Source organism: Akebia trifoliata, chromosome 1 (assembly GCF_017979445.1).
Source record: "Akebia trifoliata isolate Shusen 1 chromosome 1, ASM1797944v1, whole genome shotgun sequence".
Taxonomy (NCBI): Eukaryota; Viridiplantae; Streptophyta; class Magnoliopsida; order Ranunculales; family Lardizabalaceae; genus Akebia; species Akebia trifoliata.
The window spans coordinates 18,960,025-18,972,619 of NC_141375.1; positions in this window are offsets into that span (position 1 = coordinate 18,960,025).

The window sequence follows — 12,595 nt, forward strand, 5'->3', positions numbered from 1 at the left end:
GAATGCTTATTCTGTTCCCGATAATGTAAACCTAAAACACGTTTTCAAGAACCTCACTTTCGTAAAGAGTTTTTTCCCCTTCTGGTGACATAGTTCACGGGATGAATTCTCAAATCTGAATTTGTTTGGGGGAACAGTGATAAGTTCTTGGCTGATTTCATCCCCACTGCAATAAGAAAAATCCATGACCCAATCTCGCAATACAGCAAGGTAATCGGTCATGTTTTGCATTCTATAGTTTTATCTAAGCTTCAAACTCAAAATCAAATTTGAAGTAGTCACTCAATCAGATCTGGATCATAAATTTAGATCCAATTGAGAAACTCATGAAAATTTAGAAATTGAATTTCTACAAATACGTAAAAGAACTAGCGATCAGATATTAAATCTCACAATGAAGAAATTCATTTTGATTGAATACCAAGTAAGCTAGATTCACGATAAAACTCAAATTAAAAAATGACTCAAAATCAAGAAAATATGGTAGAAAAACTCAATAAATCTAATACTAATCTCACCTTACTTGCATCAATCTAAGTGAAAAACTTCTTTCATTGTTGAGATGCTAGTTTATACAACAAATTTATAGTAGTGTGGAAAGAATTCTCTCAAGATCTAAATTTTCTCTCTCTAAACTTTTCTAACCCTAGAGAATAAACTCCTCAGGATCCCTTTTATAGAAAAACTCTCTAAAAAAGGAGGAGTTCTCCACAAGCTAAAAAAGTAAGTGTGAGTTTCTTAAATCCGAATTTCCTTTTATTGATAAAATCATAGAGAGATGATAATTACAAGATTACCATATTACAAAATAATTACTAAATAACCATTAGATCCAAATTGATCAACACGTGATGATCCATTCAACCAAACTAGACTTCAGGTTGCCATAGCGAACCAAAATCGCTAGTTTACTCAAGCCGATGTTCGGATAACGACCCGAAATTGCTATACATATAGTGATTTTGGTTCTTCTAATCTTTTAGCTTCATTTCTTCCGATGGTTACTCCATTTATTTTCATTCTTGAATTCATCATCTCAAAATCTATCAAATTTACATACTCTTGGACTCACAAAGCCTTAACTAACTATACATATATCTAATTATTCGCCTAAGAGTTGAAGTACGAGTGGGTCCAACATAAGGTATAACAACAACACTCCTCCTAAAGGTGTTATTTGTGTAACTAGGTCAAATAGATGTTGGGTTTAGGTTTTCTCTCACTACCTTAAATGATCTCTTCTCAAATTTTTTAGTTTGGCTCCTTGTCAAGTTGTAGACATAAGATGTTCATTTTTGAACCTCAATGCTACGTTGTTAGAAGTCGCCACCATTCTTTTTTGGAAATAGGTGTGAATGGGCACCCGAATCAATTTTTTTTAGAAAAGTCATTTTTCATGACATTGTAGTGACTCTCATTCATGGAAAATGTATGATCTACTTAAGATCTAGGTAAGGGGATTCAGTTAGAGAATAAGAAAGGTGTTAGGCATCCCTTCCCTTTCACCTAGGATGGTTACCTTTTTAAACTTAGCCACTTTAAATGTTTAACAAAATAATAAAAATGCATGAGATGCATGAAATGGGTGTGTGCATATAGTGGGATACACCTTTTTGAAAAAGGATATAATATTAGTGTTGACATATATGAATATCCTGTGGAAAAGGACATCCCATAAAATCATCACATTCTTACATGAGTTGAAATATTGGTTTAGGATTTTAGAAATATTTCATAAATAGAGTTCCCTTAGATCCATAACCTTGATGCATGCATACTTAGCTAGAAACTTAGTTTTCCAACCTTACATGACAGTTACACATTTCTTCATTATGGCCAAGCATATAAGGTGTGTGTGTATAATGTACATCATGATACATGAAAAATTAATGGGTTAAGAAAGACTTCAACGTCCATCATTTCAGTCAAACCGCCTCAAGTATTCTATGCCCAAAGTTGAGGTTCAACCTACTCGATATGAAGAAGGGTTCTCCATTACATCTTAAAAGGTTTTTAAAAAAAGAAAAAATAAATAGGAATAAAAAAAGAATATGCAAGCTTAAAAATAAATTAAATGGTAAACCATCTTGTCCCTTGATAGTCTTGAATGAGATTGTCTTAAGTAAGAAACTTGATGTTGAGAGTTTTGGCTAAGTGTTGAAGGGAAAAGATGAGTAATGAATTTTTTATTTGAAAGTTTGAAGGTTGAGAGATAGTTGAAGAAATTTAGTAGGGATTTTGATAGAGTTTGAAGTTGAAATATGGGAGCTTAAGAATATAAATTGCTCTTAGGAAATTGTGTTATTTATAAAGTTTTTGGAGAATTTTTTGAAAGTAGAGTAGTCCAACCCCAAAAACAAATAAAAAATACATGAGGTTTAGGTTATTTCTTTTTGGAATTTTCATTTTTATGAGGGTAAAGATAAAATTTATAAGAAAAAACCCTAAAAATATTTTTGATCTTTGATTTTTTATAAATATAGGTGAGAGGACAAAAATACTTTTGGAGGGTGAGTAAGGAAGTGACATGTGTAAATGTAAAGTGATAAATAAAAAGTAAACTTTAGTTCATTTGTAAATAACTCATAAAGTAAAGGTGGATTTATATTTCTAAAATAGATTAATGGGAAAGCTCCATGTATGTACTTGAAGATTCATACCTTCTCAAAGCAGGATTGGAAGTTCTATCAACTTTTGGGTTTTTTACTAAAGATCAAGTTACATTTTTTATTTGACCTTACTTTTTAATGAAGGTATTCTTGGATTTTCTCAAGAAGAGTTGACTATCCAATTATGTTGAAGTATTGGGCATTGAGGGTTTATGAGAAACCAACATGTGTCATCTTTAAAAGAATGGGCATGACATGGACTTGAGTTTGAATATTTGGACTAGGTTTGAAATTGGGCTTAGTATTGGGTTAGAAAATAGATAATGGATTGGTTCATTGGTTAGGGGTTGAGTATGTAATTTGATGAACTTGTATGGCTGGGTTAGGGACAAGATTTGAGTATGCAAAGTAATATGAGATGATGCATGGGTGCATGTATGCATGTGGGTCCGTTGAAGGATTTTGGACTTTTAATCGAAATCATCTTAAGATTTTTTAAATTTTTTAATGGATTCGTATAAATTAGGGTGTCTACACAAACCAATGGTAACTTTTGGAGATTCATTGGTGGCCTTAATCAGTATAAGTCATCCCTAAGAAGGACAACTATTTTATGACGTCCTCAAAACACTAACACAAAATTCCATGTTAAATCTCGAAGCACTAAGTGGCGCTTCGAAATCTCGGCATTGTTTATGTTAGCATTTCAAGGCACTTAACTCGCTTCACCTGATAAATAATATACATAATATCTTATTTATACATACAAAACTAGAATAACAACAGAAATCTATATACATTTACTCACGTAAGATAGATCAGAGTACAGAAGGATAAACAATATACAGGATTCTACTGAAGCTCCTCACTTTAACAAAAGTCTTAACGTTTAACCCAAAATTTATAATGTCACCTGGATGAAACTAATGTTACTGGTGGTTATAACCATAATAATCACCAAGTAAAGGACTTTGATCGTCATATGACCTACCAGATAATTCTGGCTAACGTTGTTCTACACCAACTTCGTCAAGTATAGAACCTGAAACAAAAAAAATAAGAAGGAAATAGTGAGTAATAATGGTTATCTAGTAAGAAAACAAATAATTCCTACTAATAACCTCATCCTAACATGAATAAGCATTCTGAATCATTTTAATATATGTAAAATTTTACAAAATGAATTACAATTAACTAGTACATATAGCCAATGATGAACATCTAAACAGTTAAAATTCACATCACATCAATCATCAATACTCATACTATAACATTTTCTTTTTATACAATTCTACTTGATAAAATTGAAATAGTAAACATGTTTTTCATTTCATAATTTAAAGTAAAACAACATATACATATATAAAATTACGGAGTAGTAAAATTAGAGAGTTGGGATTCTATGACTGGATTGCTCCTAGTCAGGACATGATGTTCCAACAATAAAGTATTAGTTTCTGATTTTGTGGTTGGTTGATATATTACCACACTTACGGGACTATTTATCTAACTCAGGTTAGTCGTTTGACATGACCATAAGCAATGGGTCTTTTTTCGACGTGTTAAGACGTTTGACTACTATAGATTATTAATGATCATTAACCAATCATCTTCGTCTATGCCTATCATGGTGCATGTGATTCCTATTATACATCCCTATTCGTGTACGACCACCTTTACATTACAAGTTCACTGATAAATATATAGGAATAAACTCAGATTTCAGTTGTGACTTCATGCTCATGCACGTTCCATACCACGTATGAGCTTGGTTGTCTCTACCATACATGTCACTCCGGATGATATGACGAACTATTCCTTCAGGTATTCACAAGCTTTTTAACAACTTACAATATATATATTATTTTTATTTAAAAATAAAAGAGAAATTAATATTACAGGATTAAGAATGGATATTCAGTTTCCTACCTTGCAACAGTAGTCCACCGGCATAAAATAAATAATAGTATAGAAATCAAACTATGCCTTGCACTAAAAAAAGTAAATAAACATGCAACCGAAATAATTACCCCTAGAAATTCGTTTATCAATCCACACATAACACAATAATGTAAAATGTAGACATCACCCCTCGAGTGTGATTCTGACATTTTACTGTTCCATCTTTTTTTCCCATTTTTCGATATTTGCCCTTTTCAATTTTTTGAACCAATTTTATTTTCTCGATGTTTGTCACCCCAATCGAATTCATTCAATATCAAATCATTTTTCAACTTTAAAATTCATTTTCATCATTTATATTGAAAAATTATAAAAATTTGATCCAAACAGGGTCTCGAAAGTGCGTGGAACTCAAACTATCGAAAACAGTTTTGAAGACAGCTAGCAATGGCAGAAACGTGATTCTGGTGGTGGCACTGCTAGTCCTGCCACTAGAACTGGTAGTCTATGTGAAAATTTGGATTTTTGTCCAATTTTCAAGTTTCTTCGATCCATTTTTCCACCCATGATTCAATTGTTAAAAATACGATAAAAACACATTGCAATTTTGATAAAAGTAAATCAAACATAAATACCTCACTTGAATTTAAAATAAAAGAAAAGAAATCCACGATTTAAAACAACATTGCAATTTCGATAAAAGCCTTAGATGCAATTTCACAATCTACAATTACTAATAGAAATTGAGAGTTCCCTAGTAATGATCGTGGTTGTTGAAAGTGAAGAGCTAGCATAGAACTCAAAGTTAACAACATGAAATTCGAGGTTGAATGGACTTGGGTGTAAACAAACGACGATTTTGCGAAGATCTTGAGAACGACGCTCACATTCCCTTCTACGATGAAGGACGACTCCACCCCTCCAAATAGATGAAGCCTGGAGTGGAATGTGTTAAAACCCACTCGTTGGTTTTTGTTGAGAGACTGAGAAGAAAAAAGGGAAACTAGGATTAAGAATAGTGGAAACGTAGAACTCATCGATGCTGGTAACTTCTTATTTTTCGACGAAGCTCAACGATGGCTCATTCGTGATAAATTTTGAGGAGAAAACAGTTGAAACCTTTGGGTTAGAGTTGGCTGGGGTTTTGGTTATTTGGAGAAGAAATGAAATGAAATGAAATAAAAGAACTTTAAGTTCTTTTATTTATAAGGGTTCGAGGGCATTTTTGGTATTTTCTTATTTGTTTATATTTTACGGCATCTCCACTTTTTCGGACTTGAAAATCGATGAGTGAATATTATATTCTTGATAATTTTTCATTGTGGAACTAATGGTGTGATCAAATTTTACTAATTCTCGCTCTAACGAAAATTAGTTTTTTTAGGTCTTATCCAACATAGAAATCAAGGATTACATAACTTTTTCGTTTGAACTCTAATTTATGCATGCTTACAGGCTAAAAAATGTTTTTCAGCCATTTAGAATTGAATGGCGAAGTTAGTTTTCGTTAAAAATGAACAAAACAAAATCTAAAAATTTTACCTTAAGTTCCACTTATAAAATTTTTCCAAATTTCACTATTTGGATTTCTCGATATACGAATTCAAAAGTTGGGGTATTATATATTTATTCCTCACCACTAGTTATGGTAAAAACAAATACATTGATGACCTCCCTTTTATCCAGAAGTACTAAACTTGCTATCCAGTACTCGTATCTGAAGCTTAGGAAGGGTGATGTCCTAAAACCTAAGACTTTCGAATCGAAAGGTGAAAATCACTCAATCGTTTTCGTTTTTCTTTTTGTTTGTTGGTTTGCCATTCACTCTGAAATCTAATATTGCATTTTCTTACTTTTTGTAGACATAAAAATGGATAGCGACACCAAACATCTTCCCTCAAAAGCCACAATCTTAGGGAATAACTTACTGAAGCTAAAAGCATAAAACTCCACCATATTGGATAGGGTGGTCTGAGACCCTAGGCTCAACCCTAGAAAAGTATTTTACGCATTATTCCATTTTTATTGTATTCTCCTTCATATGAAAATATGCATGATCTATTGGGATTCAAATAGTAATATCCTTATTCCCACACCTTTTCCTCTGAGCATAACAAGTTTTTCTCCCCTCGAGGAATCTCCCAAAGTCATCATTTACAAAATTGTTGAATATAAAGAAATGAGCAAGCAGAAACTTATAGTTTTCTTCAATGACCCTAAGCTTGAAGAGAATATCCATGCACCTGTTTCTGGTCTAGATGAGTTGTCTAAGGACCCTTCCATTCTCCCTTTGAAGAAATTCAAAAAGGGCCCTAAAAAGTCTACCCTGACTATTGAGACAATTATTGACTTAAAAAACCCTCATTTTACTAGCCAAATGACTAACCCACACAGATAAATGGCCCAGCTCCTCCCTTCAAGATCATGAATTCCAAGTCTTCATAGTCTTTGACTTCTATGGGAGTTGCCATCCACTTCCGAATAGGTTGGAATCTTCATTTATTTTGTCTCTAGCCTCAATGTTGGGCATAAGCATGTGTTAGTGGGGGGACTCAGCCTTAGTAGACAATGAGGTAATTGATGTTTTGAGAATAATCTCTCTTACTGAGTATTGTGCTCAACTAAGGATATATATTAACAATAAATTAATATAATTACAAATGTATCCTATTATTATACATACTAATTATTCTATACACACCAGCACTCCCCCTCAAGCTGGAGTATATACATTAAACATTCCCAACTTGGTACAAACATCACGAAGAATCGTAGGACTAACTGCTTTGGTGAGATATTTGCATGTTGTTTAGGAGATGACACATGGTGAAGGACAAAAAAACTATCATTAACTTTCTCTTTGACAAACTATACATCAACTTCAATATGTTTAGTCTTCTCATGAAGAACTGAGTCTAATACAATCTTCTGAGCTACTTCATTATCATAATGAAGTAATATGGAACCAATGGTGAGAAATCCTAACTTAGAAATAAAGGAGTGTAGCCATAGCAACTCACATAAGCCATGTGCAATAGCACTATACTTGACCTTAGCACTTGATTGAGAAACCATGGATATGAAGATGACCATGAGAGCGATATACAAGTTCATAATTAGGGATATACTTTATATATTGAAGAATACGATGAACAATAACCAAATGAGATGCTTAAGGGGCTTGCATGAATTGGCTTATTAGGCTAACATAAAAGGTAATATCTAGTCATATAAGAGTAAGATAAATTTGGAGGCCCATCAAGCGTTTGTACTCTTGAGGATCAGGAAGAAGATCACTATCACCTTCATGAAACAAATGCGATCCATAAGAAATGAAATAGGTTTACACCCAAGCATACCAGTATCTACGAGTAAATCTAGGGCATATTTCATTTCAGAAAGAAATATCCCTTTCCTAGAATAAGTCACTTCAAGGCCAAGAAAATACTTCAAACTACCCAAATCTTTTACTTCAAATATGCGACTAAGATCGCTTTTCACATGGAAGATAAATGAAAAGTCATTCCCAATGAGAATAATGTCATCTATATGGACCAGACGAATAGTAAGACCAGTCACACTAAAATAAGTGAAGATAGTATGATCGGAATGACATCTTTTGAAACTCATGTTAGTAATGACTCCACTAAATGATGAAACCAAGCCTGATGCTACTGCTTCAAACCATATATTGATTTTCGAAGGCGACAATTTTCACTATATTCTCACCCTGAAGCAAGAAGCTGGGAGGATGGTGCATATAAACTTCCTCTGTAAGGTGCCCATGGAAAAATGCATTATTCACATCCAACTGATATAGAGGCCAATTTCGATTTGCAGTAAGAGAAATAAGAATATTGACAAAAGTAAAATTTTCCACTAGAGCAAAAGTGGCATTATAATCCAACCCAAATGACTAAGTGGGGTCATGAGCGACCATTTGTAGACATCCCATTTTTGTATCTGCCTAATTCGACAATTCATCACCCAGTTACGGTGAATTCTTAATGATGAGTGCAAAGAACTCGAAAGCTTGTAAGTCAATCATTGATTTCTTTCCATTTATAGTCCTTTCATCTTCCTTACTCATTATGTATCGATATAAAAATTTATACACGCTTAGGATCACTACACCTTAAATCCGATTTAGCAAGCACGTACACTTAGGTTCGTTACACAGTTCGATAATTTAGAGACCTCACTACAATAGGAAAATATGACCTCGAGACTTAGAAATAATCACATTGGGACTGAAAAATCTCACACTAAATTTTTTAAAAATCTACAAAAAACAACAAAATGACAAAAATACCCTTCATGAATTTCGGACCACCAAAAAATCTCAAAAGTACATCCATTGCATTTAGAATATGATTTCGAGACTAATGAGACCCAAATAGACAAAAATAAAAATTTTTATGAGAAATCACAAAAATGACCGAAATGCTCCTCAATGTCTGACTTTGACCTTGAAACTTTGATTCCTAGGAAAACATAATAAAAATTAAACAAAATAAGATCAACATTAAACTAAAATTAAAATTTTTTCAGCCAACTAAAATTTAAAATCAACTTAAACTTCAAATTAAAATTAAAATCAAATTAAAATTCAATCGACCAAACCAAGTTAAAATTAAATCTTAATTGAAATTTGAAATCAAATTTAAATCCAAATTTAAATTAAAAAAAATTAAATTTAAATTTAAATCAAAATGTCAACAAAGCCCAATTAAAATTCAAGTCAAAATAAAAATTAAAACTCAAATAAAAAAATTAATCTATCAATTAAAATTCAAATCAAAATCAAATTAAAACTCAAACAAAAAAAATTAATCTTTCAGTTAAAATTCAACTCAAAATCAAATTAAAACTCAAAACAAAAAATTAATCAACTAATAAAATCAAAACTAAAATTTAATTGACCAATCACAACTCATTGACAGAGAACTATCATGGTATGAGTAATGTGGGATCTCCATCCTAATTCTTCTAAAAAGAAACATGAAAAATTGGAAAGAAAGAGAAAATAGAAACAAATTTTTGTTTATAAAAAAATATCGTCTCTTCACATTGGAGAAAAATGCTCTTTACACATTCCTAGCTTAACTTTCTTCCCCATGGCTCTCTACCCTTCTTTTTCTCTGTCAATATCCCTCTCTTTGTGTTGTATGTCATCCTCCCACTCTCTATTGTCTCTTCGGTTTCACAGTAATGGTAGCAACCCTCTTCTCCAACGAATCTGACTGAAAAAAATGTTCTCTTTACTCCAACCCCTTTTTCTCACGTCTTTCCTCATTTTGCCCTTATCTTACTCAATCTCTTTCTGATTTGTACTCCCTTTTATCTCACATTCTCACTCTGTTTTGACTTCATGGATAGAAAGCAATGAAAAGTAGAGAAATAATGTAAAAAATGACACACCAGCTCAAATGTTCTCCATCTCACTTTCTTTCTACGCCTCTTCGGAAGCACATATTGTTCTCCTCGTCATCATCTTCCTCGCACCACCATCGACATCCACTTGCATCAGCTTCTATTGTTCTCCTTGTAATCATTTTTTCATATTATTGTTGTTGTTTCTTCATCCTCTCCAACTCTTTATAGAAACAACCACTTTCTACCTTCTTCCCCAACCGTCCATAGACACATATATTCTCTCATAATTTCTCTCTGAACCATTCCAAAATATTTTAAATCCATCTCTTCGAACATTCTAATAGCAACCCATCCTCTTTCTAAAATGTGCCCAACAGTAGTAGCACAACCAATACCTTTATTTTCTCCTTTTTGAATGACATAGTAACAGCCCCCAACCAACTCTCTTTCAATCCAGTATGTAGAATTCCCTCTTTCTTTGTATTTCATTACAGCCACATAGAATAGCCGTAACTTTCTTTCTGTCGGTCTTTTAACTTTATTTTATCAACAATGCACCCGTACGTATCATTTTCTCTTTTAGTCAGTCATACCTATTGCTCTCATAAGCTTTCACTCGATCAAGCTTGAAGGAATAGCACCCGACCATCTCTCCATAAAGGTAAGTTAATTTTTTAATTTTTTTAATTTGTATTTTCTTTTTTTCCTCCTCTCGTTTTAGTTTTGTATGGATGATCGTTCAAGTTTCGGTAACGTGTTCGTAATGTTTGTTATGCATTCTTAACCTTTTTAGATTTCAAGATTTTACATGTATACTTGGTTTTCTTTATTTTCTTTTGGTTCATTGATTTATTATGTATTCTTGATTTTTTCAAATTCTAAAATTTTGCATACATGCATGAATTGATGATTCATTGATTTGCCACATGTTCCTAAATTTTTTTATATGAAATTTTACATCTATGTATGAATCAATAACTTAATGATTTGCCACATATTCTTGATTTTTGGGATTCAAAAATTTCACACATAGATATGAATTTTTGATTCACTATTTGACCACAAGTTCCTAAAATTTTTATTCAAAAATTTTGCATTTATGTATGAATTGATGATTCGCTGATTTGCCACATGTTCATGATATTTTGATTCAAGAATTTATGTGCATGAATTCTCGTTTCGCTGATTATGTGTTCATGGGGTTTTCAATTAGAAATTTGACATGTATGAATCTCCAATTTGTGAATTTGTTAACGGGTTCATAATTTTTTTAATTTGATTATTTTACTTGATTTTAATTTTTGCTAATTTCGAGATTCATGTATGTTCATAATTTCATATTTATAATTTTGTGCGATATTGAATTTTGTGATCTATTAAGTTGTCATGTGCTCATAATTTCCTAGTTTGAAAGATTTCATGTTCATAATTGCTCTTTTAGAAATTTCATTTTTAAAAATTTATATTTTGGAAAATTCATAATTTTCTGTTTTGGAAAAATTCATATTCAAAAATATCTAATTTAGAAATTTCCTTTTTGTGATTTTCCAATATAGAAATTTGCATTCTCCTATTTAAAAATTTCATGTTCATAGAAATTTGTGATTTTCTAATCAGGAAATTTCGGCTTCTTTTGAAACCTCCTATTTTAGGAAATTCATGTTTTGCAAATTTCTAATTCGAGACTCGTCATATTGGCGTTTTTCTATTTTGAAAAATTATTTTGTAAATTTCTAATTTGGGAACTCATCATATTTGTAAATTTCGAATTTAGGAAGGTTCATATTCTTAATTTAGAAACCTAATAACTTATCAATTTAGAAATTTCACATTTCTATTTTTTTTTTAATTTAGAAAGTTTTTGCAAACTCTTATTGTTATTTATTTGAAAAATAGTCGTACTTATGGATTTTTAATTGACTTTAGATTATGGGATATAAAAAGTTTTTTCATAAGTTTTTCCTTTTATACGAAATTCGATGAATAATCTAAATAATTGGAGAATATTAGTCGTAAGATTTTTTCAACAAATCTGATATAACTTGATGATGATTGGACCCTACATTGTCTTTAGTCTTTGTATGTTGACCATAAGATAGTTTTGGATCATAGTAGTGATAAATTATCTTGATCGGGCATGTTCGGTGCCTAACACCTTCTGAAACCTGTAATTTGACCCCTTACCCATTTCTCTTATTCGTGAACCGATCCAGATCCATTTGGAGTTATTTTTTGTTTCTAAAGCTAAATTAGATGGCAACTCCCATTTATCAGAAAATTTTCTATTTATCAATCAGAATCCTTTAAATTATTTAGTGAAAAAGGGTTGAGGCGATTTCAGTGACAACTCAACTGGGCATTTTAAGGTCAAACTCAACTTGATTCAAGACTATCTTTAGATTAACTTTTTACTCGAGTCAACCAGTTGACTTAAAAAGACTCTTAGATTGTACTAGATTTTGTCATTTCTTTCATTGGTATGTGAGTGGATGTGATTAATTATTTATTTTTCTTGATTGGTTTGATAATTGGATTATGTGGCTTATATGGTTGGTTATTCTCAAAAAACGCCCTAAGAATACTTTGTCCATTCGCACACACTCACGAACATGCATACTCATATTTACAGCATGATATGCTCTTATCAATCCCATAGCCAGATCCAAGCTAACTTGGTTTTTCAGGACACGGGGGACGCTTGTGAACGC